We start from the raw sequence: 26170 nt of genomic DNA on the forward strand, positions 1-26170 counted from the left end.
AAGCCTTTGACTGTAGGGATCACAATAAATTGTGGAAAATTCTGAAAGAGATGGGAATACCAGACCACCTGACCTGCCTCTTGAGAAACCTGTATACAAGTCAGGAAGCAACAGTTAGAACTAGACATGGAACAATTGACTGGTTCCAAATAGGAAAAGGAGTATGTCAAGGCTATATATTGTCACCTTGCTTATTTAACTTCTATGCAGAGTACCTCATGAGAAATGCTGGGCTGGAAGAAGCACAAGCTATAATCAAGATTGCCAGGAGAAATATCAATAACCTCAGATATGCAGATGACACCACCCTTATGGCAGAAAGTGAAGAAGAACTAAAGAACCTCTTGATGAAAGTGAAAGAGGAGAGTGAAAAAGTTGGCTTAAAGCTCAATATTCATAAAACCAAGATCATGGCATCTGGTTCCATCAGTTCATGGCAAATAGATGGGGAAACAATGGAAGCAGTGAGAGACTATTTTTTTGGGCTCCAAAATCACTGCAGATGGTGATTGCAGCCATGAAATTAAAAGATGCTTACTCCTTGGAAGGAAAGTTATGACCAACCTAGACAGCATATTAAAAAGCAGAGACTACTTTTCCAACAAAGGTCTGTTTAGTCAAGGCTGTGGTTTTTCCAGTGGTCATGTATGGACGTGAGAGTTGGACTGTGAAGAAAGCTGAGCACCGAAAAATTGATGCTTCTGAACTGTGGTGTTGGAGAAGACTCTTGAGAGTCCCTTGGACTGCAAGGAAATCCAACCAGTGCATCCTAAAGGAGATCAGTCCTGGGTGTTCATGGGAAGGACTGACGTTGAAGCTGAAACTCCAATACTTAGGCCACCTAATGGGAAGAGCTGACTCATTTGAAAAGACCCTGATGCTGGGAAAGATTGAGGGCAGGAGGAGAAGGTGATGACAGAGGATGAGATGGCTGGATGGCAAGACCGACTTGATGGACATGAGTTTGAGTAAACTCTGGGAGTTGGTGATAGACAGGGAGGCCTGGCATGCTGCAGTCCATGGGATCACAAAGAGCTGGACATGACTTAGTGACTGAACTGATGATTGTGTTAGAAAAAAGTCTAAAGAGTAATAGATATAGTCCTAACCTTATTATTTTAGTAGATGAATTAATATCAAGTACTTAATTGGGTATAGAGAACTAAGCAGAACAGACATGGTTCTTTACTTCCTGGTAGCCACAGACTAATGAGACAAGATAAATAAATGCAGATAAAGGTTAAAATTATGATAAATGCTTTGAAAGGTCCCTGGACAGTTGTCCAGGGTCAGAGACCAAGAGCACTACTCTGCCTGGGGATGCACTATGACATCCCTATGAGGTGAGGCTGGTTCGGTCCCAGATGGGGAAAGGGGCACAGGCAGTTGCCCATGTGGGATGGGGAGTGTGGGGAAGCGTGCATGGGACCGGGGTGAGGGCACTGGCCAGGGATCAGAAAGACAAGAGGATGAAATGGTTGGATGGCATCACTGACTCTATGGACATGAATTTGAGCAAACTCCAGGAGTTGGTGATGGACAGGGAAGCCTGGCGTGCTGCAGTCCACGGTGTTGCAGAGTTGGACATGACTGAGCAACTGAACTGAAGAAGGGAAAGAGTGGACACTTGGAGGGAGAGGTGGCTTAAATTAGACTGAAATAAGTCCTTTGAAAAAGCAACATTTCAGTTCAGCAGGACATGAGTGAAAAGCAGGAGACAGTCAAACTTTGAATGATGGTAGTGTCCCTGGTAGAAGGAGCTGTGTGTGGAACAGGTGGCTCTCTATATGGGTTAGGGTCTCAGAGGAGACTCCATAAATCTTCTCAACAGGGTTTTGGATTTTAAGAGTGGATAAAAATTATGTTGCTCAGTCGTATCTGACTCTTTGCAATCCTATGGACTGTAGCCCTCCAGGCTCCTCTGTCCATGGGATTTTCCAGGTAAGAATACTGGAGTGGGTTGCCATTTTATCTAAAGGATCTTCCTGACCCAGGGATTGAACCTGCCATCTCCTGCACTGGCAAACATATTCTTTATACCACTGAGTCACCTGGGAAGCCCATGAATTATATGAAATGTTAATCTATTTTCTACTCATTTCCCCATCTTTTGCTTTGGGTACTCAAGAGGATGGCTTCTCTCCTATAGCTTTTGAGAATTGATGCTTTTGAACTGTGGTATTGGAGAAGACTTTTGAGAGTCCCTTGGACTGCAAGGGGATCCAACTAGTCCATCCTAAAGGAGTTCAGCGTAAGCACAGGTAATGACTCAAAGATGCAGCAGGTAAAGGCCTGACAAAAATGTCTAGTGAGTGTGTGTAGATTGACTCTTTCTGCCCTCAAAGACTAGTTAGGACTACAGTTGGAGGAAGGTAGTCAGAAGGTAAAAAATCAACTTGGAAGGGGGAGAGGGGAGTAGAGACCAAAGTTCTCTGGTAGAGAAAGCTTTTGTCTTGTCTTATAACAAAGCAAGACCCTATGGGCCCTTCCTATCCTTTGCTTTAGCTCTTGACATTGAGTTTGATCCCTCAGTGGAAGATTCCTTGGAGAAGGAAATGGCAACCCACTCCAGTATTCTTGCCTGGAGAATCCGATGGACAGAGGAGCCTGGTGGGTTACAGTCCATGGGGTTGAAAAGGGTCGCACATGATTGAAGTGATTGAGCACACATATCTAAAATACTTTCTCCAGATTTTCGTTAAGTTGAGTTTTGCTTAGATGGGACTTCATTGAACATCCATTTCAAATAGATGTTATGGAATATGTCAATCACTTCTAGTCTGAAGTGCTGGTATGGCAGGCAATCCAAAATTTCTTGCTTCTTGGTGTTTGCTAGAGAGTAAGGCTTTTAGGGGTTAAAATTATAACATTGTTATAAGTTGTTGTTATTAGTTGTGTCTGACTCTTTGTGATCCCTTGGACTGTAGCCTGCAAGCCTCCTCTGTCCATAGGATTTCCCAGGCAAGAATACTGGAGTGGATTGCCATTTCCTTCTCCAGGGGATCTTCCCAACCTAGGGATTGAACCCAAGACTGCTGCATCACAGGCAGATTCTTGCCACTGAGCCACCTGGGAAATGACTAAAATTATAATTGTAATTACTAAAATAAGGGAAACATTTCAGTATGCCAGGAACATAAGATGTATGTTTTTAGTAAAACATGTGAAAAATGAAACTACATAATTTTGTCAAAGAAAAAAAAAAAGGATAATTTGTTTCCTAGAGGTGGTTGATTGAAAGATAAGGGATAAACTCAATATGGATACAGAAAATTATGAAAGGTTTGTTTTAAAAAAGGGAGCCTTGAAAAAGGAGTTTTATCCATGGTCAGGCTGGAGTTAGATTAAATTTAATCAGGTAGATGGATTTTTTTAAAATCAAAAAGGGCTGGTACAGGATTAGATTTGGTTTCTGTTAAAAGAACAAAGTTTTCTTGGAATGCAGCTTTTTATAACAGATGTGTGAACTTACTTACTTTTAAGTAATTTGTATTTGCTTTTGAAATCTTTTGTTGTTTTGGTGAAGTGAATAAATTTTCATAATGAACCTATGATCCTATTTGACCAAGTATTTTGCAACTTTGATTTTTTGACAAACTTTTACATTTTGACAGATATGCTATCAGATCCTAATTAAAGTTCTTTTGACTTCCAGCTAGCTTTGAAATGCTTGAGGGCCCCTAAGGCATCTCAGGGAGAAATAAAAAGCTAGGATTGTTTGGTATGTTAAATTACATGGGAAGCATTGTCAAGAGAGTTATAAACCTTCTCAGATTACACCTCTGGGTAAATGTTTTAAATATAGACATCCTTGAAATTAAAGTTTCTAAAATTTGGGTATGTCCTGGTATGTTGTTAGTCAAAATTCTAGCTGTTTATCTTGAAATGAATATCACAGGAACTTGGTTGAGCTTCTTTGTCAAAAACATCGTAATCAGATTTTTAATCTTGCCTTCAAGTCTTTTGTCATTCATAGACAGTTAAGCTGATGCTTTGCAAAAATGCTTCATCTTCAGGAAGACTCATAGAAAGGACTTTTACAAGCACAGGTTTCTGTTACCCAGTTCAGCAGTTTGATCTATAAGAAATTTAAATATTAATTGGCTGTAGCAGATCTTAGTTGTGGCACTCAGGATCTTTAGTTCTGGCATGCAAACTCTCAGTTTATGGTATGAGGGGTCTAGCTCCCTGACCAGAGATCAAACCCAGGCCCTCTGCATTGGGAGCACAGAAGCTTAGACACTGGGCCACCAGGGGAGTCCCTGAAAGCTAGGAAATTTAAAAAGTCTAATGGAGAATGATTTCATAAAGCTTACCAAAAAGGGTTAGTCACCTGGGATTGGGTAACTGATGAATGTGGCTATACTTTCTGGTTTTGTCTGAAATGCTGGGGGCTTTTAAATAGATGTTCATTTTTGGCTGCACTGGGTCTTTGTTACGGCACACAGGCTTTCCCTAGTTGCAGTGCTTGGGCCTCTCATTCTGGGGGCTTCTCTGGTTGTGGAGACGGGCACTAGGGTATGCAGGCTTCAGCACTTGTGGTGCACGGGCTTAGTTGTGCAGCATGTGGGGTCCTCCTGGACCAGGCATTGAACCCGTGTCCCCTGAATTTCAAGCAGATTCTTAACCACTAGACCACCAGGAAGCCCTGAAATATTACAGGGCTGTGTTTTCCAGATGTAGAAAGACTTTCCCCATTAAAGTAATTATTATTTGTAGCACCTTGGTAAATCATGCCTTTATAAGTAGGATTAACCACTTATCTTCTATCTGATCCCTCCAGAAATTGGAAACTCTGGTTCCAGGCAGTTTGATCAGGTGAATAAATAAGGCTGCCTCCTCTAACAGGTGCAAGAATCTCAAAGTATTTTTAGGATCTTGGAAAGAGGAATTCATCCAAATCTGTAAGGTGAAATCTGTAACAAGTCTTTGGTGTGGCATTCCTGGTCTTGATGGGCCTTTAAGAGTTCAGTCAGAGACTTATAAAAAGTTCCATCACAGCCAATTTCCAAGAGCCTATGTGGGTCAATTAACCAGACTTATTTTGCATAGAGGTTAGTCTTAACTTTGGCCATATTGGTAAAAACGAGGGTAATTTCAGAGAAAAAGACTGTTTCAATGGACATTAAATACTAGTGTTAGTTGTAATGTGGAATCTGAATCTATATCAATGAACTTTCACACTCAGTTACAGTAAAATCTGTTATCGTGCACTTTGAATAGATCTTTTACTTATGAATGATTTTATTTCACATATTGGTCGTTTGGAAAATACTGGTTTCAGGAATTATGCAGATTTTCTAAATGTTGGTACGTCTCATTTTACAGTATTGAAAAGTCATGTTTGATATTACAACAAATTTCATTTGATAGCTCCCTGATACTTTAAGACTTTTCTAACACAAAGTTGAGGAAATACATTTTCCAAAATTCTAATTTGCTTGAAAGCTCAAATTTTGTCTTTGGCTACAAATACTTTGAAAAGACAGTTTTCATTGAAAAGATAGTTTAACTTGTTCATTTTCAAAAACTTGTCTTCAGTTCAGTTGCTCAGTCGTGTCCGACTCTTTGTGACCCCATGAATCGCACCACGCCAGGCCTCCCCATCCATCACAAACTCCCGGAGTTTACTCAAACACATGTCCATTGAGTCGGTGATGCCATCCAGCCATCTCATCCTCTGTCGTCCCTTTCTCCTCCTGCCCCCAATCCCTCCCAGCATCAGGGTCTTTTCTAGTGAGTCAACTCTTCGAATGAGGTGGCCAAAGTATTGGAGTTTCACCTTCAGCATCAGTCCTTCCAATGAACACCCAGGACTGATCTCCTTTAGGATGAACTGGTTGGATCTCCTTGCAGTCCCAGGGACTCTCAAGAGTCTTCTCCAACACCACAATTCAAAAGCATCATTTCTTCAGCACTCAGCTTTCTTCACAGTACAACTCTTAACATCTACACATGACTACTGGAAAAACCATAGCCTTGACTAGACAGACTTTTGTTGGCAAAGTAATGTCTCTGCTTTTTAATATGCTGTCTAGGTTGGTCATAACTTTCCTTCCAAGGAGTAAGCATCTTTTAATTTCATGTCTGCAATCACTATTCTGCAGTGATTTTGGAGCCCAAAAAATAAAGTCTGATACTGTTTCCCCATCTATTTCCCTTGAAGTGATGGGACCAGATGCCATGATCTTAATTTTCTGAATGTTGAGCTTTAAGCTAACTTTTTCACTCTCCTCTTTCACTTTCATCAAGAGGCTCTTTAGTTCCTCCTCACTTTCTGCCATAAGGGTGGTGTCATCTGCATATCTGAGGTTATTGATATTTCTCCTGGCAATCTTGATTCCAGCTTGTGCTTCATCTAGTCCAGCATTTCTCATGATGTACTCTGCATATAAGTTAAATAAGCAGGGTGACAATATACAGCCTTGACGTACTCCCTTTCCTATTTGGAACCAGTCTGTTGTTCCATGTCCAGTTCTAACTGTTGCTTCCTGACCTGCATATAGGTTTCTCAAGAGGCAGGTCAGATGGTCTGGTATGCCCATCTCTTTCAGAATTTTCCACAGTTTATTGTGATCAACACAGTCAAAGGTTTTGGCATAGTCAATAAAGCAGAAATGTACGTTTTTCTGGAACTCTCTTGCTTTTTTGATGATCCAGCGGATATTGGCAATTTGATCTCTGGTTCCTCTGCCTTTTCTAAAATGAGCTTGAACATCTGGAAGTCATGGTTCACATATTGTTGAAGCCTGGCTTGGAGAATTTTGAGAATTACTTTACTAGTGTATGAGATGAGTGCAATTGTGTGGTAATTTGAGCATTCTTTGGGATTGCCTTTCTTTGGGATTGGAATGAAAACTGACCTTTTCCAGTCCTGTGGCCACTGCTGAGTTTTCCAAATTTGCCAGCATATTGCATGCAGCACTTTCACAGCATCATCCTTTAGGATTTGAAATAGCTCACTATAGCTTGTCAATCAGTCTTTTAAGTAAAGATGATTCCATTAAAAAGTGGCTAGTTCAGCTTGCAACTCAATAACCACACAAATGCTTTGGAGACAATCTTCTCATTTCAGGAGGCTGCAGAGGTGCTTTTTGAATATTTCCCACTTTGACAAATAGAATTTTGAGAAGTACATATGAGTCAAGATTTATTAATTCTTACTCTTTTGAAAAGTAATTAGAAGTGATTTATAATATTGTTTCACATATACAAAGCAATTATTACATATTTTACATATATTTTCAGATTATTTTCCATTATGGGTTATTACAAGGTATTAGCTATATTTTTCTGGGTTATATGGTAAATCCTTGTTTATCTATTTTCTATGTTGTAGTAGTAGTAGTAGTAACACGTAGTATGTCCCTGTTAATGCCATACTCCTAATTTATCCTCTTCTCCCTCCTCCCTTCCCCAGTTTGTTTTCTCTCTGTGTTTGTTTTGTATATAGATTCATTTGTATTATTTAGATTTCACATAATGTCATATTTGTCTATGACGTACTGCACTTAGTTTGATATTCTCTAGGTACATCCATGTTGCTCCAAATGGCAACATTTCATTTTTTTCTGGCTGAGTAGTATTCCGTTGTGTATATGCCACATCTTATTAAACCAATTGTTGTTGGGCACTTGGGTTGTTTCCATGTCTTGGCTATTGTAAATATGCTGCCAGAAACATTGGGGTGCAAGTGTCTTTTTGAATTAGTTTCTTTTCTAATACGTGCCCACGTGTGGGATTGCTGAATCATGTGGTTATTAGTTTAAGAAAACTCTACACTGTTTTCCCTGGTGGCTTCATCATTTACATTCCTACCAACAATGTAGGAAGGTTCTTTTTTCTCCACATCTTCTCCAGAATTTGTTACTTGTAGACTTTCTGATGATAGTCATTCTGACTAGTGTAAGGTGATGTCTCATAGTTTTGATTTACATTTCTCTAATAATTAGTGATGTTGAGCATCTCTTCATCTGCCTCTTGGCCATCTATACGTCTTCTTTGGAGAAGTGTCTGCTTAGGTCTTCTGCTCATTTTGTTTTTTTGTTGTTGTTAAGTTGTATGAATTCTAAGTTTGATTAAGCTCCATTTTTTTAAAGTGGGCCAATTTTATTTATTATTTTATGGCTTTGCTGTGTGGCTTGTGGAATTTTAGTTGCCTGACCAGAAATCAAAACTGGGTTGGCCCTCAGCAGTGAGAGCAGAGTCCTAACCACACCTCCAATTGTTTTTTTACCTTTATTTATTTATTTTTTTGCTTTTATTTCTTTTGGCTTGGGAGACTGATCTAAGGAAATATTGCTATAATTTATATCTGAGACTATTTGCCTATGTTATTTTCTAAGAGTTTAATGGTGTCAAGTCTTATATTTAGCTCTTTAAACCATTGAGTTATTTTTGTTTTTATTTTTTAATTGAAGGATAATTGCTTTACAGAATTGTGTTGATTTCTGCCAAACATCAACATGAATCAGCCATAGGTATACTTGCCCCCTTCCACCTCCCTCCCCATTGAGTTTAGTTTTGTATATGATGTGAGGAGTGTTCTAATTTACATGTAGCTGTCCATCCTTCCAGTAGCACTCAGATTGTGTTCTCTACTGTGTATTTTTACCTTCTTTGCCATAGATTGACCATAAGTCTCTGGGTTTATTTCTGGGCTCTCTGTTCTGATGAGATCAGGTGCATTCAGGCTATGGCCATAGAGGAGGCACTCTATTCTGTTCCAATGATCTATATCTGTCTGTGATAATACCATGCTGTTTTGATTACTGTAGTTTTGTATTATTGTCCGAAGTCTGGGATTGTTATGCCTCCAGCTTTGTTCTTTTTCCCTGGTGGTGCAGTAGTAAAAGAATCTGCCTGCCAATGCAGAAGATGAGAGACACACTTTCAATCCCTGGGTAAGGAAGATCCCTTAGAGTAGAAAATGGCAACTCATTCCAGTGTTCTTGCTTGGGAAATTCCATGGACAGAGGATCCTGAGGGGCTACAAAAGTCCATGGGGTTGCAAAGTCAGGCATGACTGAGCACACACACATTGCTTTAGTAGTTTTGGGTCCTGTGATTCCATACAAATTTTAGGATTATTTGTTCTAGTTCTATGAAATTTGTCATGGGCATTTTGACAAGGATCATAATAAATCTATAGATTGCTTTGGGTAGTATGGTCATTTTAAAGGTACTAATTCTTCCAATCCAGGAGCAGAGGATATCTTTCTATGTCTTTCAATCCTCAATTTCCCTTATCAATAGAGTTAATAGTTTGTAGCATATAGGTCTTCCATCTCTTTGGTTAAGTTTATTCCTGAGTAGTTTATTCAAGAAGAATATCCTAAGTGAACCTGGCTTTGATTCCTCTGTGAGGGCATGCTGATAAAGACAATGCTTCTATTGCAGTTTGGTGCCATTGCCTCGATTTGTGCCAAGGCAGCAGCTATTTCAATCATTGCTTATGTGTCAGTGAAAATGTAATACCATGAAAAAGACAAATAATGTCTCAGTAATTTTTTTAAAATAACTCATGTTGCAGACCTCCTGAAAGTGTCTCAGCAACTTTTAGGAGTCTGACGATCATATCTCAAAGCCACTGATATCTGGTGACTAAAAGCCGTTGGTCCCTGACCAAGGTGAAGCACAGCAGAGATGATCAGAATCTTTCATCTGAGTAGGGCCAGTGATGGACAGGCCTTCATCAGAATAGAAAAAAATTTTGGATTATGTGGAAAAGTGACTTACTGAATAGACACTGGGTAGCTCATGGGATCCACAAGAAGCCTTGAGAGCCAGACTTGTAAATTGGGCAGAAAGAATCAAAAGGAGGCTCAATGTCCAAAACTTGGTCCAACATCTCACCAGCAGACATGAGGAGACACTGTGCCACTGCAGCTGCTATTGACATGGCATGTTGCATCTTGTACCTGACACTCCAGCCCTGGTCCTGGGAGGGTGCTGCCAGAGTATCGTCTTCACTTTTGTCACCTGGGGAGATGTGGACTGAGTCCCTGAGTGAACCTCTTGATTGGCTGAACTGGTTCACTTGCCTCAGTCCTAGCTCTTCTGTAAGCAGCTGCTGCTGCTGCTGCTAAGTCGCTTCAGTCGTGTCTGACTCTACGCGCCCCCATAGACGGTAGCCCACCAGGCTCTACCGTGCCTGGGATTCTTCAGGCAAGAATACTGGAGTGGGTTGTCATTTCCTTCTCAATGCATGAAAGTGAAAAGTGAAAGTGAAGTCCCTTAGTCACGTTTATCTCTTTGTGACCCCATAGACTGCAGCCTACCAGGCTCTTCCGTCCGTGGGATTTTCCAGGCAAGAGTACTGGAGTGGGTTGCCATTGCCTTCTCTATCAGTAAGTTGAAGAAGCCTTATTACCTGATATCTCTATAGCTTCTCTGGAAGACTGCAACTCTGCTTCCTAACAAGACTTATAAGAGGAATTCTCCATAAGTAAAAGTGTTTAGATGCTACAAAACAGCCAAAAAAATATCACTGAGCTCATTTCAACTGCAGTCAGAATGGGAGTAATCAGTCAAGTGTTGGCCATTGACGACATGGCACCAAAGACATTTCCTAGAAGGAGACCGTTTAAGAACATTTAAATATATTTGATTTACAATATTACATAAGCTTCAAGTTTACAACAGTGATTCAATTTTTAAAGATTAAACTCCATTTATAAATATTTGTTATATACCCTGTGCTGTACAGTATATTCTTACAGCATATTTTATGCACAATAGTCTGTACCTCTTAATTCCGTACTAGGTTGCCTCTTCTCTGCTCCCCTCACTAGTAGCCACTAGTTTGTTCTGTATCTGAGTATGTTTGTTTTCGTATATTCACTAGCTTTACTTTTTGGATTTCACATATAAATGATATTGTACAGCAGTTGTCTTTCTGACTTGTTTCACTAAGCACAATATCCAAGTCAATCCATGTGGTTGCAAATAGCAAAATTTCATTTTTTTATGGCTGAGTAGTATTACCTTGTATATATGCCTATCTACACACACACTTGTCCATTGATGTAACTGGGGTGTTATAAAGTCCCCTACTATGATTGTGTTAGTCATTTTCTTCCTTTTTTGTCTTAATATTTGTCTTATGTACTTAGCTGCCCCTATGTTGGGTGTATATATATATATACAGTTGTCTTCTTGGACTGATCCCTTGATTATTATGTAGTGTCCTTATCTCTTGTAACAGTAAAGTAGTCTGTTTTGTCTGATATACATATTGCTACTCCAGCTTTTGATTTACTTTTGCTTGGAATATCTTTCCATTTCCTCACTTTGTATGTATCTTTAGATCTGAGGTAAGTTTCTTGTAGGCAGCTTATATACAGGTCTTGCTTTTGTATTCACTCAGCCACTGTAGATCTTGCAGCATTTGGTTCATTTAAAGTAACTATTGACGTGTGTGTCTTTATTGCCATTTTCTTAATTGTTTGGGGTCATTTGTGTGTTTTTTGTTCCCTTATTCTGTTATCTTGTGATTTGATGACTATCTTTAATGTTATGTTTGGAATCCTTTTTTTTTTTTTTTAAGATTTTTTTCCCCCCTGAATTACTTGTATTAACATTTTAAAAACATTTCTTTTTGGCTGTCCTCGTTCCTCACTGCTGCACGTGGGCTTTCTCTAGCTGCGGTGCACAGGCTTCTCATTGTGGTGGCTCCTCTTGGAGCACAGGCCCTCAGGCATGTGGGGCCTCAGTAGTTGCAGCTCCTGGGCTCTAGAGCACAGATTCAGTAGTTGTGATGGGCTTAATTGCCACATGGTACGTGGGATCATCTCAGACCAAGGATGGAAAGCAATTTCCCCCGCATTGCAAGGCAGATTCTCAACCACTTGACCACCAGGAAACCTGGATTCCTTTCTCTTTTGTGTTGCAGATTTTAGGTTTGTGGTTGCCATGAGTTACATATAAATATATATATATATATGATTTAAGTTGCCAATCTGTTAATTTCAAACACATTAACACTGCGTTTTTAGTCTTTAAAAGGCTCTTTTCCTTATTTATTTTTGGCTGTGCTGGGTCTTAGTTGCTGCTCACAGTCTTTCTCAAGGTGAATAAGGGCTTACTCTAGTTGTGGTGGTTTCTCTGGCTGCAGAACAAGGGCTTTATGCTATGTGGGCTTCAGTAGTTGTGGCTCCTGGGCTCCAGACCACAGGACCAATAGTTGTGGCAAACAGGATTAGCTGCTCTGTTGCAGCTGAGCAGGATATGGGATCCTCCTGGATCAGGGATCGAACTTGTGTCTCCTGCATTGACAGGTGGATTTTTTTCTCCCCCACCACTGAGACACCAGGGAAGCCCCTATTCTGGTTTTTGACTTTTTACATCTAATTGTTTTGTGCATCTCTTAACTGTTCATCGTGGATATAGATGATTTTACTCCTTTTACTACTTTGGTCTCTTGCCTTTATCTGTGAGCTTTTTCCTTTTGCAATTTTTATGTTTCTAGTTGTGGCCTTTTTTATTGCTTAGAGAAACCCATCTGACTTTTCTTGTAAAGCTGGTTTGGTGTGCTAAACTCTTAGCTTCTGCTTGTCTGTAAAACTTTTGATCTCTCCATCAAATCTGGATGGGAGCTTTTCTGGGTAGAATATTCTTGGTTGCACTTTTCCCTTTCATCATTTTAAATATATTGTGCCACAGGAAGTGAACATTGAGTGAGACAAGGAAAGGGGCTTGGAATATTCCTTGAGTCCTCCCAGTTACCAAAAGGCCGAGTGGAAGAAGATGAACCTACCAAGACAACTGAGAAGGAATAATGAGAAAGGAAGTAGAAAAGTGTTGTATTTCAGAAGCCAAGTGAGAAGGGTGCTTTCAGAAGGGTGGCATTGTTACAGGCATTGAATCCTTCCCGGAAGCCCAGAGAGCTGAGACCTGAGAGATGTCCATTGAAGAATTATACGATCTTAAATCTGCTCTTTTCCTTTTCCTCCCATCTGTTACACTGGAACGTGAATTATTGTTCCCTCTCAAAGTCTGGGAGATGGGATGTCATTTATTAGTCACCAGATGTACTTATTTTAGAAGGAAAAAAAAAAGAATTTGGGTACTATTTGGCCATCGTTCTCTAGCACTAAGCAATCCCTTCTGCACCCAGTGCCCAGGCTGTCTTACCGACAGGAAGCCTGACAGGCAGCATATGGGTGCTACAGAAAGATCTCTTCTTTAGCACATTTGCAAGGGGTTGTCGTCTATTTGATAGCACTTTATAGAGCATTGCACTGCTCGTGCTTACTAAGCTCTGTCAATAATTGGGTACTTCAGAGAAGACAATAGTACATGAGGTAGAACACAGATATGAATTTAAAAGCACATACAAAGCAAAATAAAGAGGCACAAACTATTATAGTCCTGCTTCCTCTCTGGTACTTGTTTCAGTTCTCTAGGATGTAGTCCCTGGAAACCCCAGGCACCTTTGCACGGGTCCCTACTGCTCCCACACTCACACTTCCCCGGACCTGCCCAACACCCACTAGGTTTCAGTGAGGGATCAATCATTCCTTGACGACTCTGATTCCTGAGTCTGCTTAATAATCTTGAGTGCCCCTGTACCATCTCGACTTGCCTGTCTTCTCACTTATCTACTTGCTTGCTGATCTTCCCGACTAGATGGAAAGTAGGAATGTAGGACCTTGTTTATCTTGTTTACTAATTCAGGTCTTTCTCACAACTGCATCCCCAGCACCCAGCATGTACTATGTGCTCTATGAATATTTATGGAATGAATACGTGAATCAATGACAATGAATAAATCAAAAGCCTTTAAGTACTGACAAGATTCCGTGTAGCGGGATAGCTGGAACTGTGTGGAGGAGCCAGAAGGACTTGTTGGAAGGTGAGGTTCTGTGCAGGTTTTTGGAGGCAGACGGACCCAGATTAGCAGGGGCCAGAGATGCCAGATTAGAGAGTGTTGATACCTTTTGAGTGGGCTGGGGAAGGATTTGCATTGCTGGAGGGAGGTATCTATTTTGGGTTGTAACTAAGTTTTCTAAATATTCTAGGTGCCACTGGGAGAGCGTGCTCCTTCCAAGCCCGCCATAGTGCGCTATGGCAAGTGGAGGCGTGGAACCAACCCCTACCTTACTCTGCCACCGTGTCTGCAGCCCTGCGTGGTGGTGGTGGTGGCCGGAGTGGGGTGCAGGTGCCGAACAACTAGGGCCCAGCTCCCTTGGCTGAAGGGCTCTGTGATGCGAGGGATCCAGCCAACCCTTGGCCACGTGACAGGAGCGCCATCTGCACTCTGGGGCGCCTCGATTTTGCAGCTGCCACAGCCTACTCAGGCAGATTTGACAGAAGCTTAGCAAATAGCTTTTCCAGGAGGTTCGTAAATTTCCAATCTGCTGCGCTACGTTTTTCCCCTACAACTGCCACCAACCAAATGTTAGTCTGGATCCAAGACCCGAAGGGCAATCAGTAAACGTATGGGCTCATCACAGACTTGGAAAGAGGATTGAGGCTCAGGTGGCCCTCTGAATGGACCATTCCTAGAATATGTGTAATTGTCAAATCTTTACCAGCATGTCTGTCTTACGTAGACGTATTCCTCAGATTACATGTAAATTGAATTTATGTTCAATTTAATTTTAAGCACCAAGTTAATGCAATTTAAAATGTTATTTTAAGGAATTCTGTGCTGAGTATTCCATTTACCAAAGCAAATGACTCTCAATTTGTCTTTTGTATTAATTGTATATGCTGCTGCTGCTAAGTTGCTTCAGTCGTGTCCGACTCTGTGCGACCCCATAGACGGCAGCCCACCAGGCTCCTCTGTCCCTGGAATTCTCCAGGCAAGAATATTGGAGTGGTTTGCCATTTCCTTCTCCAATGCATGAAAGTGAAAAGTGAAAGTGAAGTCATTCAGTCGTGTCCGACTCTTAGCGACCCCATGGACTGCAGCCCACCAGGCTCCTCTGTCCATGGGATTTTCCAGGCGAGAGTACTGGAGTGGGGTGCCATTGCCTTCTCTGATTAATTATATATAAGTGTAGATATATTTATATTTGTGCTTATATCTTCTGTATACTTATGTTAAGAATCATATCTTTTGAAAAATACAGAAAATGTTGACGAGTTTCATACTTAACTTACAAGGCTGGAGAAAATGTTGAGTTGTATACACTACGAGTTGGCACTAAGATGGTCTTCATTGCTATCCATGCAACTTCATCCTCACAAGAAACATAATAAATGCAGAATTGTACAGCATACTGGGATAAATACATTACAGCTAGGAGCCGCATTTCAAATATAGCTTTTTGATATCTTACTACCCAGGGAGATTAAAAGTATTTATGAACTGAAGAAGTAGGGGAATTTGTTGCTATTCCTGAACACAATAGAAAAAGACAAGTTTATAAGATAGAAATTTTCTGGAATGATTGTAGTGTCCCCAATCCCTGCCCTGCTCGACTGCAATAACCATTCCTCCCAACATGTCTGTACTAGTTAACAAGCAACTTCTGCTGGAATTAAAGTTTCAAGTGATGTTGAGTAACTTTGGAAGTCAGGGTAATATCTTAGAAAAAACTAAATATCCAAGTTCGTGAGAAACCAGTGATTTGGTCTCTAGAGAATTAGAGGGAATCACAATCTAAAGTTGTGAGCCAAGAGAAAAGCAAGCGTATTTTAAGGTTCTTGGAAGAAGTTATTCATGTGAATTTTTTCTTTAGGATTCATCTCTACATTAGTGCTTCTGGTGGTCCCATGGAAGTGCCTCTAATGGTAGAAGTTCCTCTAATTGTAGAAGGGCCCTGTAGTTCAGCAGCTAATGGCAGGGACCATGTTTAATCTAGTACGCTCAGCTCCCAGTGCAGGGCATGGCACATGGCAGGCTTCTTGTTGAAGAACTGAAAGAACAAATGACCAAGTGAAGAGTAGTTGAGGCTTGATAGTGCAATGCAGTACTCTGTAAGGAGGGGGAGGAAATGGGCATGCACAATTCTATTCATTTAACATGAAGATTACACTGATATAGTAGTTTTTCATACCCCTGGCAGAAAGGGGTCAAGTCACGTGACTTGGGCAGGATCGTTAATTTCTTGGCCTGATTGGGAAAGGATGTAGAGTGGACAGTGGAGAGAGGAACCTGGGCCTGTCACTGGAGCTTTGGATCCAGGTCTTCTTAGAGTCATAATGATTCAGGGTGAGCTGGTTAGGTGGCCCCTTTTTAAAGCAGTGTCTTTTAAAAACGGGTTTAAATTTTATTTTATCTGTACTGTGAGGCATGTGGGATCTTACGTCACTGACAAAGGATCAAACCCATGCCCCCTGCAGCAAAAGCACGGAGTCCTAACCACTGGATTGCCAGGGAAGTCCCAACAACTTTTAAAAGCTTCATATTTTATGTTGGGGTATAGCTTTTAACAGTGTTGTGGTAAGTTTCAAGTGGACTCAAAGGGACTCAGACATACATATACATGTATCCATCCTCCCCCAAACCCCGGTCCCACCCCAGGCTGCCACATAACATTGAGCAGAGTTTCCTGTGCAATACAGTAGGACCTTGTCCAATCTTTTGCCTTAATTTTTCTCACTCTTTTCCTTCTCTTTCTCCTACTCTTCCTCCCCTGCTTCATTTCTTTATTATTTTTTGGCTGCACTGGGTCTTTGTAGCTTTGCAGGACTTTCTCTAGTTGTGGCAAATGGGGTCTGCTCTTCATGGGGGTAACTTCTTGTGGAGCACAGGCCCTAGGCACGCAGGCTTCAGTAGTTGCAGTTCTTGGGCTCAGCAGTTGCTGCTTGCGGACCCTAGATCACATGGGGCTTAGTAGCTGTGGCACACAGGCTTAGCTGCTCCCTACATGTGGGAATCTTCCTAGACCAGGGATCAAATCCATGTCCTCTGCATTGGCAGGTGGATTCTTATCCACTGCACCACCAGGGAAGTCCCAACAACCTGTCCATTTAGCTATTGCTGAGTTTCTGTCACTTACAACCAATATGTTTTGGATAATTAAATTTGCACTTTCTGATTAAAAATGAACATACATGTGCTTTTATAAAAAAGAACAAAGAAACACACATACTCACAGGCCCACACTTAGGTCAAGGGCTCCATTTCTGATTTGAGACAAAGTAATTTGAGACAAAGTATTCTCCGTGAACTTCCTCACCCAGCTGTGTAAGATCCAGTTTGGGGAGTGGGCAGGAATCAAATTACTGATGCTGAATGCCACTCTACTTTTGTAGCACCAATTTCAGCAACATCCAAATCTAACACAGTCAGGGAAAAACACCAGGATGCTATCAAACAACATCTCCCATTGGATGGGAAAGCTTCCTGAGTCTGTGGCCTTAGAAAACTTTACCTTTGGAATCTTCCCACTCTAGACAGTGCTCATCTTTCTTTTCTTAGGAGTCTTGAGAAGCTGAAGTTTTAAACTTGATCAAGTCCAATTTATTTTATGACTAGTGCCTTTGTTTCCTAACAAATCTTTGCTTGCCCTAAGGTGGATAAAATTTCTCCTGTGGTTATCTTTAGACATTTCATTGTTTAAAAGTGTTTAGATTTAGGTCTATGATCCATGTCAATTTTTTTTGTATGGTGTGACCTAAGAGTCAAGATTTACTTACCCCTCCATATGTATACCCATTAGTTTCAGCACCACTTGTTGACAAGACTGTCCTTTTCCCCATTGAATTACCTTGCCAAATTGGCTGAAATTCTATTTTTAGATCCTGTTATATTCTATCATTCTATATATTTAGCCTAGTGTCAAAGCACATATTCTTGATCACTGCGGGTCTTGAAATTAGATAGCACATGTCCTCCACTTTAGTTTTTTCCCAAAATTCCTTTGACTTTTACAGGCTCATTGCATTTCTTTATAGATTTTAGAATCAACTTGTCAGTTTATACCAAGAGGTTTACTTAAATTTAAATTGTGTTTTTAAATCTATACAATTTAAGATGTGGCACCTCAACAGTATCAAGTCTTCTGATTCATGGTACTTCTCTTGATTTATTTAGATCTTTAATTTCTCCCAGTGATATTTAGTGTACAGATAAATTTCAATGTAAATTTTGTTAATTTTATCCATTGGTATCTTATACTGTAGATACTGTTGTAAATGATATTTTAAGATTCCAGTTGTTCATTGCTATTTATAGAAATAGTTGATTTTCAAATATTTATCTCATCCTGTGACTCTGCTAAACTCATTAGCTCTGGAAACTTTTTCGTAGATGCCTTAGGATTTTCCATGTACACAAATGTGTCATCTGTAAATAAAATTCATTTTTTCCTTTCTAAAGTCAATTTTTCTTTTATTGTATTGGTTTGGAATTCTAGTACAATGTTGACTAGACAAGAACGGATGCTTTTCTTATTCCTGATATTTGAAAGAAAGCATTCAGTCTTTCACAACTGTGTATGATGTTAGCTGTAGATTTCTCATAAATGTAAGCTTCTTTTTAAAAAAAATTATGGGTGGGTATTTTGCCAAATGCTTTCTTTGTATATATTGAGATGATCATATATGTTCTCTTAGTTCTGTTAACATGGTAAGTTACATTGCTTGATTTTTTTTTTGCTTGATTTTTTAATATGAAACCTATCTTGCATCCCTGGGATGAGTTCCACTTGGTTGTAGAAAAACCTTTAAAAAATTGAATTAGATTGGTTAATGTATTGTTATGAATTTTTACCCTTATGTTCATGAGGGACATTGGTCTATAGTCTTGCCTGTTTTGACATGAAGGTAATGTTGGACTTCATAAAACAAGATGGCAATTGATTTTTCTTCTTTTCCTGAAGGAGTTTGTGTAGGATAAACATCATTTCATCCTTAAATTGTTTGAAAAGAATTCACCATTTGGAGAATTTCATTCTCTGGATTGAAAACTGGAGTTTTCATTTTGGTAAGGATTTTAATTAGGAGTTACTTTTGATATTTTTGTCATTTTTATCTGTATCTCTTTAAAAGTTTCATTTCAACTGAGTGGTCAAATTGGCATGCAGCTGTTCATAATCTTATTTTTTAAATGTCTGTAGGATCTGTAGTGATCTCTTTCATCTTCCATGATATTGGTAATTCTCTCTGGAGTTGATTATTAGAGTGCATGATATGGAAAGAAAGGAAATCTGAGCACAGGATGAGGAATGCTTGCAATTACAAGCACGGGGGTGTGTTGTGGCTGTTCAGTCACTAAGTTGTATCTGACTCTTTGTGACCTCATGGACTGCAACATGCCAGGTACTCCTGTCCTTCATTATCTCCTGGAGTTTGCTCAGACTCACGTCCATTGAGTCAGTGATGCTATCCAACCACCTCATCCTCTGCCACCCACTTCTCCTTTCGCCTTCAATCTTTCCAGCATCAGGTGGCTAAATTATTGGAGCTTCAGCCTCAGTCCTTCCAATGAACATTCAGGGTAGATTTCCTTTAGGATCGAATGGTTTGATCTCCTTACTGTCCAAGGGACTCTCAAGATTCTTCTCCAGCACCACAATTTGAAACCATGAATTCTTCAGTGCTCAGCCTTCTTTTTGGTCCAACTCTTACATCCATACATGACTGCTGGAAAAACCATAGCTTCAACTATATGGACCTTTGTTGGCAGACTGATGTCTCTGCTTTTTAATATACTGTCTAGGTTTGTCATAGCTTTCCTTCCAAGGAGCCTCTTTTAATTTCATGGCAGCAGTCACCATCCAGTGATTTTGGAACTCAATAAAATGTCTCTGCTGCCACTTTCCCACCTTCTATTCACAGTGAAGGGTTCTGAAAAAATGTGGTCTACTGGAGGAGGGAATGGCAAACCACTCCAGTGTTCTTGCCACAAGAACCCCATGAACAGTATGAAAAGGCAATCAGAGGGGTGTATTTATTGATTATGACAAGGAATACAGCCATGGGAGTGGATGACTGAGGTTTGGCAGAGGACAAAGTCCTTGCAGAAGTGGAGGTCAGGGAGCTGAGAGGCCAGACCACTGGAAGGAAATCTCCAAGAATAACGATGAGAAGAGTAGTGGAAAGACAATGAGCCTAGGGTTGAACTCTTCAAGGAACAAAGGAAGCAAGTTGGAAGATATGTATGAGGAGCTCCTGAGTAGTTTATTGACATGAGAAACAAAGGAGCTGGGGGCTTTAGGGTGGATGTTGGCGAAATGGCCTGTAAATAATGTCTGATGAGAATTCTGCCCCCTCCTCTAGACTCATTGGGAAGGTTTTAGGGGAGGTCATATCCTCAAGGGGGAGCCAGATATCCACCACTGCAGCAGGGTGACCCAGCTGATCAGAGAAGAGGGCGAGGGTCTGGGGTTGCTGGCTGAGCGCAACTGGAGTCCCAGAAAACAGAGAGGACGATTTAGGGAAGCCTGAGTGTCTCATTTCACACACTGTTGGCTGAACCCAGGGTAAGCAAGGTGCGAGCAGGGAAGCTGGAAGAAAACTAAGGAGCCATAGGAACTGCCAACATGTTTATTCTCTCTGGGCTGGTGCAGCAGCTGCTCCGCATTCTCTCACGGCTGACCCAGAGGACACAGCCATAATGCAGCCTCAAGAGCTTTCCAGGTGGAGCTTATAAATGCATACAGAACAAAAGTGGCCTGTGGCTAAGTATAGTCATGCGCATGGGCAGTACTATAGATGATCTCAGCTGTTACATAGCCATACCATGTCATTATTTACAAAATGTGGGGCAAGAGTGAGAGGCCGTGGGGTGAGAGAGCCTGACTGATGCCATCTTGGCTATGTGCTATTTCCCCATACTAAAAAAAAAAAAAGGATGCAAGAACTACAGGGAACTGAGGGTCTGGGTGCCTAGTGGTGATCTGGGTTTAGCTTTGTGAGGTGAGTGAGACAAAGGGGGATAGTGGCTTGGTGGGATCCTGTTGGGCACTTTTGAAACAGGATTTTCTGGGGCCCTCCTGGCCAGAAAAGCCTTTCCATATCCCATTTCTTGTTTGTAGGAAAAAGGCTTTCAGCTTCTTATACATTCCAAACAGTTACTGGTTAGGAAAGTGAAGGAACTCCAAAAGAAACAAAAGTTCAGTGATGGGGTAGAGGCCTGGTTCCTCCCTGGGGATGTGTTAACAGTTTGCTACATATTCTGAGTTATTCCACAGGAACTAAGGCCTCCATCCAGGTAGAGGATGGTAACTTCATGCTGAATACTAGCACAAGGACCCCAGGCTCGTTGGAACCAGAAGGCCGACAATTGAGATTCCTGGAATAGCACCCGTTACTTCAACACCAACCAGTCAGAGGAGGGTCATACACCCTGCCTCCCTCTCCCCAAGTTTTGTCTATAAAGACCCCTCCCTGAAGCCTATCAGGGACTTTGGGTCTTTTGAGCATGACACACCCATTCCCCTTACTTGGCCGTTGCAATTAAGCCTTTCTCTGATCCAAGCTCTAGTGTTAGTTTGGTCTCAGGCACAGAAAATGGGTTCAACAACACTGGATTGGTGAGCCTCAGTGTTGAGGGGACTCTTGGGCACACATGTTGGTGGAGTTAACATTTGAGTTCCAGGCACCATGGTAGGAAATATTTTCCCTTCGTCCCCACATTTGTTTCAACGTTTAGCGGATTAATGAGCTGAAGCTGTGGTTGATTTTCTGAAGCCCATGCTCCAGGGCCCACTGAGGACCCACAGCTATCCGAGGCTGGCCTAGGGCACTAGCGCTTCACTACTGCACTCTGCACAGGGAGCCTTACACCGCCTCAGCTGTGGGAAGGCCCCTAATGCCCAGCTCCCAGGCCCACCTCTGTCCCAGCATTTCCTTCTGCTACCAGTTTTATAGAGGTCTGCTCTACTGTTGGCGTTTCTTTTGCTTTACTATTCCCCTGCTCCTCTTAGGAAGGCTCAGTGAGTCTCTGACAGCTTAACCCTAAGTGGTCTGTTCTCTTAACCACTGCCTGCTGGAGTTAAATGCTGTCCTTTCTTTTTCGCTTTCTGTCATTTAAAAAGAGATAGTGTTTTTCATTTTGGCTTTGAAACTTCCCAGGGAGAAAGACACTTAATGAGATCTGAGTGTGCTTAAGTCATGTAATCGTTGATTACACAAGTCATGACCACCCTCACCTTCCCGTCAGATCATCCCACCCAGGAGAGGTTCCCGTCAGGCCAGCATTCAATGACAAGCCTGATCTGACTGTAACTAGCCTGTCTCACTCTGCTGTGGTTAGTCTTACTTGTGCTGCATCTTCCTTTGTGCATGCTAAGTCGCTTCAGTTGTGTCCAACTCTTTGTGACCCCATGGACTGTAGCCCACCAGTCTCCTCTGCCCATGGGATTCTCCAGGCAAGAACACTGGAGTGGGTTGCCATTTCCTCCTCCAGGGGATCTTCCCAACCCAGGGATCGAACCCTGCATCTCCTGTGTTGGCAGGCGGGTTCTTTACCACTAGCGCCTCCTGGAGAGCATCTTCCCTTAGTGTCCCTTACACTGGTTTCATGAGCCAATATGTGCATTCCCTCAGGACACAGACCCCGTCTCATCTCCCCTTAAAATGACTGCATCATTTTACACGAATTCCTGGTGTTGCTCCCTTAAGTTGGTCCAGCTTCCCTAGCTCTTTGGCCCAGTGGTCCTCCAAGTCTACAACTGTTAGTGTATTATTCCCCCAACTGTCCTCACTACAGAGCTTAACAGATGTAGGTTTAAGAGAGCACCTCTCAAAGAATTTCCCAGAGCCCAACTACTTCTAGGGAAGTCATTTCCTTCTTCTCCCTCATTTTCATCTGTTCGATTTCATCGAATGCCAACCCTGTTTTCTGACCTAGTAACAGGTAAAACTCCCACTTTCCCACTCTATTTCCCCCCTTCTCTTATGTCAGCCTATCTAATCTTCTGAGATTTCAGCTTTCCTTCAAAGTATTACTGAGCAAGGACTCACTACCTAAACCACATAGAGGCTAAAGTTTGAGGAAAAAGAGAGTTTTATTGCGAGGTCAACTGACATGAGTGACAGGACTCCAAAATCTGTCTCCTGGATCTGGGGCCTGGGCTTAAATTTAAAGGGTTAGAGGATTTTCAAACTTGGAAGCTGATTGGCTAGTTTTGAATTAGTCCATATGAGTCACTGGTGCTGCTGGAAGCCAGATTGTCCTTGTTGGAGGACTTTTTAAAGGGCTCCAGTTCTAGTTTTTAGTTCCTTGGATTGAAGATTCTTGGTTCTGAGATCATTCAGGAGACTGGGGTTCCCTCTTGTGCATGTGCCATGTTGTTTATGTAAAATAACTCCAGGTTTGTTTAATCAACAACCAACTTAAAGAGGCAAAACCAGTTTGAGTTTTATATGGTCACTGTTTTATATGCTGTTTTAAGAGGAAATCTGTCTCCTTCTATTATTTAATTGGCCTTATTTTCATTTTTAATCTTCCACTACCCTGAGTGTGAGAATGAGGCATGTTTTTAAAACTGCTCTTCTTCTTCCTTGATTTCTTGAGAAAAATCTGACTCCTAAAAGTCAGAAGATTTCATGCACAGGCCTTTTATGTTGCTTTCTTATTCTTTGGTTTTATAATAATTTCACTCAACTGTTTTTCTTTCTGTCTCACCCAAGAAGCTGCTGTATTGTCTTTAAAATAAGGCCCCCCATTCTTCTTTGTTCCTTCATTAATAAACACTATTTTCTCTGTCTCTCTTATACTTTAGTAAAACATTATTACACAAAAGCTCTGAGTGATCAAGCCTCATCACTGGCCAGGGATTGAATTCTTCTTCTCCGGAGGCCAAGAATCCCAGAATCTTTTGTGGTTCAGCAGCAACCTTTCATCTTGGGGGCTTGTCTGGGATTCTTCAGGACAAGGTAAGGATGCTTGGCGCTCTAGTTCTTTGTTCTCCTAGCAAACATGTTTTCTGCTGTACTTTACTGTCTCTATGGTGTGTTTGTGTGAATGACACCCCCTGTGCAAAGCAAGTGAGGAGCCCTGCTCTGTGGTTCCCCAGTAACTTCATCAGCTTATGGCAGAAACGCTGTCAGGGGTTTATACCGACCTGCGAATGGACTTCCCTGGTGGCTCAGACGGCAAAGCATCTGCCTACAATGCAGGAGACCTGGGTTCAATCCCTGGGTCGGGAAGATCTCCTGGAGAAGGAAATGGCAGCCCACTCCAGTATTCTTGCCTGGAAAATCCCATGGACAGAGGAGCCTGGTAGCAAAAAGTCAGATACAACTGAGTGACTTCATTTTCACTATCACTCATAGATGAGACCACAATCTGGGTCCTTGAAACTCCACACCACAGTTGGAGTTTATGTCTGCAAATCAGAGCCCCCACTGAGCCTCTTGAGCCTGCGGTGACCCTACAAGACATTAAATTCGGTGTTCACCACCTAATCTCTTGGCACCGAGGACAATTTAAGACAGTCTAAGAGGAGAAATGAATGCAGGGCAGCTCATCTTGTTTTTGATCGTCTCTGTCTGGTGCAATAATTTAAAACCGGAACCACCACTGCTGCTCTCCAGCGACAGGAAACTAAGCCGTGTCAGGGTACGTGGACTGGAAATGAGGACTCCCGGCCATGTGACTTCAGTATAAACTGGCAGGACCACTCTGTAAAGTTGCAGTATTTAGTGAAACTTAGGGTCCATCTGCCCTTCAACACAGAAGTTGCTGTCTGGACAAAATTCTCATGTAGGGGAACATGAGAGCATTGTTCTTGGAGAGGACTTGGAAGCAACCAAGGCTCCTCCATTAAGAGGTGGATAAATCAAGTGCAGACCAAGATATACGACACACAGTCAAATGTTACAAGCTAAGACTAGATGATTATCGTGCAGCATAGAGGACTCCATAGACATAATGTTGATTGAGAAAAGAAACAGGTACTGTCTATGCACATTAAATACTTTAGAATAAGGTTGTAATGGAAGGGGGAGGGAGTGAGAGTGGAAATTAGGGATTTGTATTAAGCATTTTTTTTTCATTCTGATGTTCATTTATTGCAGATCTTCTCAGAGTTTTTGGTACATTGTGCATCTCCAGGAGGACCACACAATATGAAACTTTTCTGAAACACGCTTTCTTAGAAGGCTTTATTTTTGTGTAAATCTAGCATCCTGAGAATCATAGTTGGGGACTACTGTGATGGAAGAAGATAAGCTGGTACATGAAACAAGAAAGAAAATCTTGGCTCACAGAGAAGGGACTTTAGGAATTCATCTGGCCATTTCTCAACTTTCATTAAGGAAGGTGTTGTCAATGACACAATTCAAGACACATATGGAGAACTGAAAATAGGACCTTGGTCTTCTTTCGTGTAAGACAGCATTCTACTACATGGTAATATTTTCTGTAAATGCTTAAGTAAGCATTGTAAAAATTGTATTAACTATACTCTGGTATGGAGAAGGAAATGGCAACCCACTCCAGTGTTCTTGCCTGGAGAATCCCAGGGATGGGGGAGCCTGGTGGGTTGCTGTCTGTGAGGTCGCACAGAGTCAGACATGACTGAAGTGACTTAGCAGCAGCAGCATACTCTGTTAACTCTAGTACATGATCTGTAGCATTACATTTTATGGCATTACATTTACTTTTTGATTTTTTCTTTAAAACGTTTTTGATTTTTTTCTTTATAGAATAAATACAAGGTGGTTAGGTTTTATGGTTGGAAGTTAGCCTATTTTTATACAAATTTCCTAAACTACAAGTTCCATCAGAGTTAAATAGTTACCTTTTGGTATACTTTTCTTTTTGTCATATCCCTACTGATGTTGATCCCCAAGTCATATTTTAAAGGCTAACTCTCTATTTTCCTTCATTTCTATCTGCTTGGGATAATTCTGAAGGAAAAAAGAACTTAAATTGAAAAACAAGTCCTATCTATAGTAACAACTCACTTAAATTTGGGGGAAAAGAAGAAATTATGAGGCAAATCTTACATAAGCATCATGAGGATTAATGGAGTTAATATACATAAATTGGTTGGAACATTACTAGCATAAACACTATATATAAGAGTTTGTTAAATGAAATAAAAAATTTAAAAAGCAAGTAAGACATTGGTGAAGTGATGACCATTTCCTATCTACTCTCCAATAAATACAAATTCCACAGAGGACTCCAAGAGAATAAGTAGTTTTCTGCTTTTTATAGTAAAGAAAGAAGAGTCTTTTGATGCTTTTTTTTTGATGCTATTTTTTATAATCATGGAAAAAACTCCCCCAAATCTCAAAGCTTTAAATAAAACTATTTTCT

Source organism: Cervus elaphus, chromosome 20, assembly GCF_910594005.1.
Source record: "Cervus elaphus chromosome 20, mCerEla1.1, whole genome shotgun sequence".
Classification (NCBI taxonomy): Eukaryota; Metazoa; Chordata; class Mammalia; order Artiodactyla; family Cervidae; genus Cervus; species Cervus elaphus.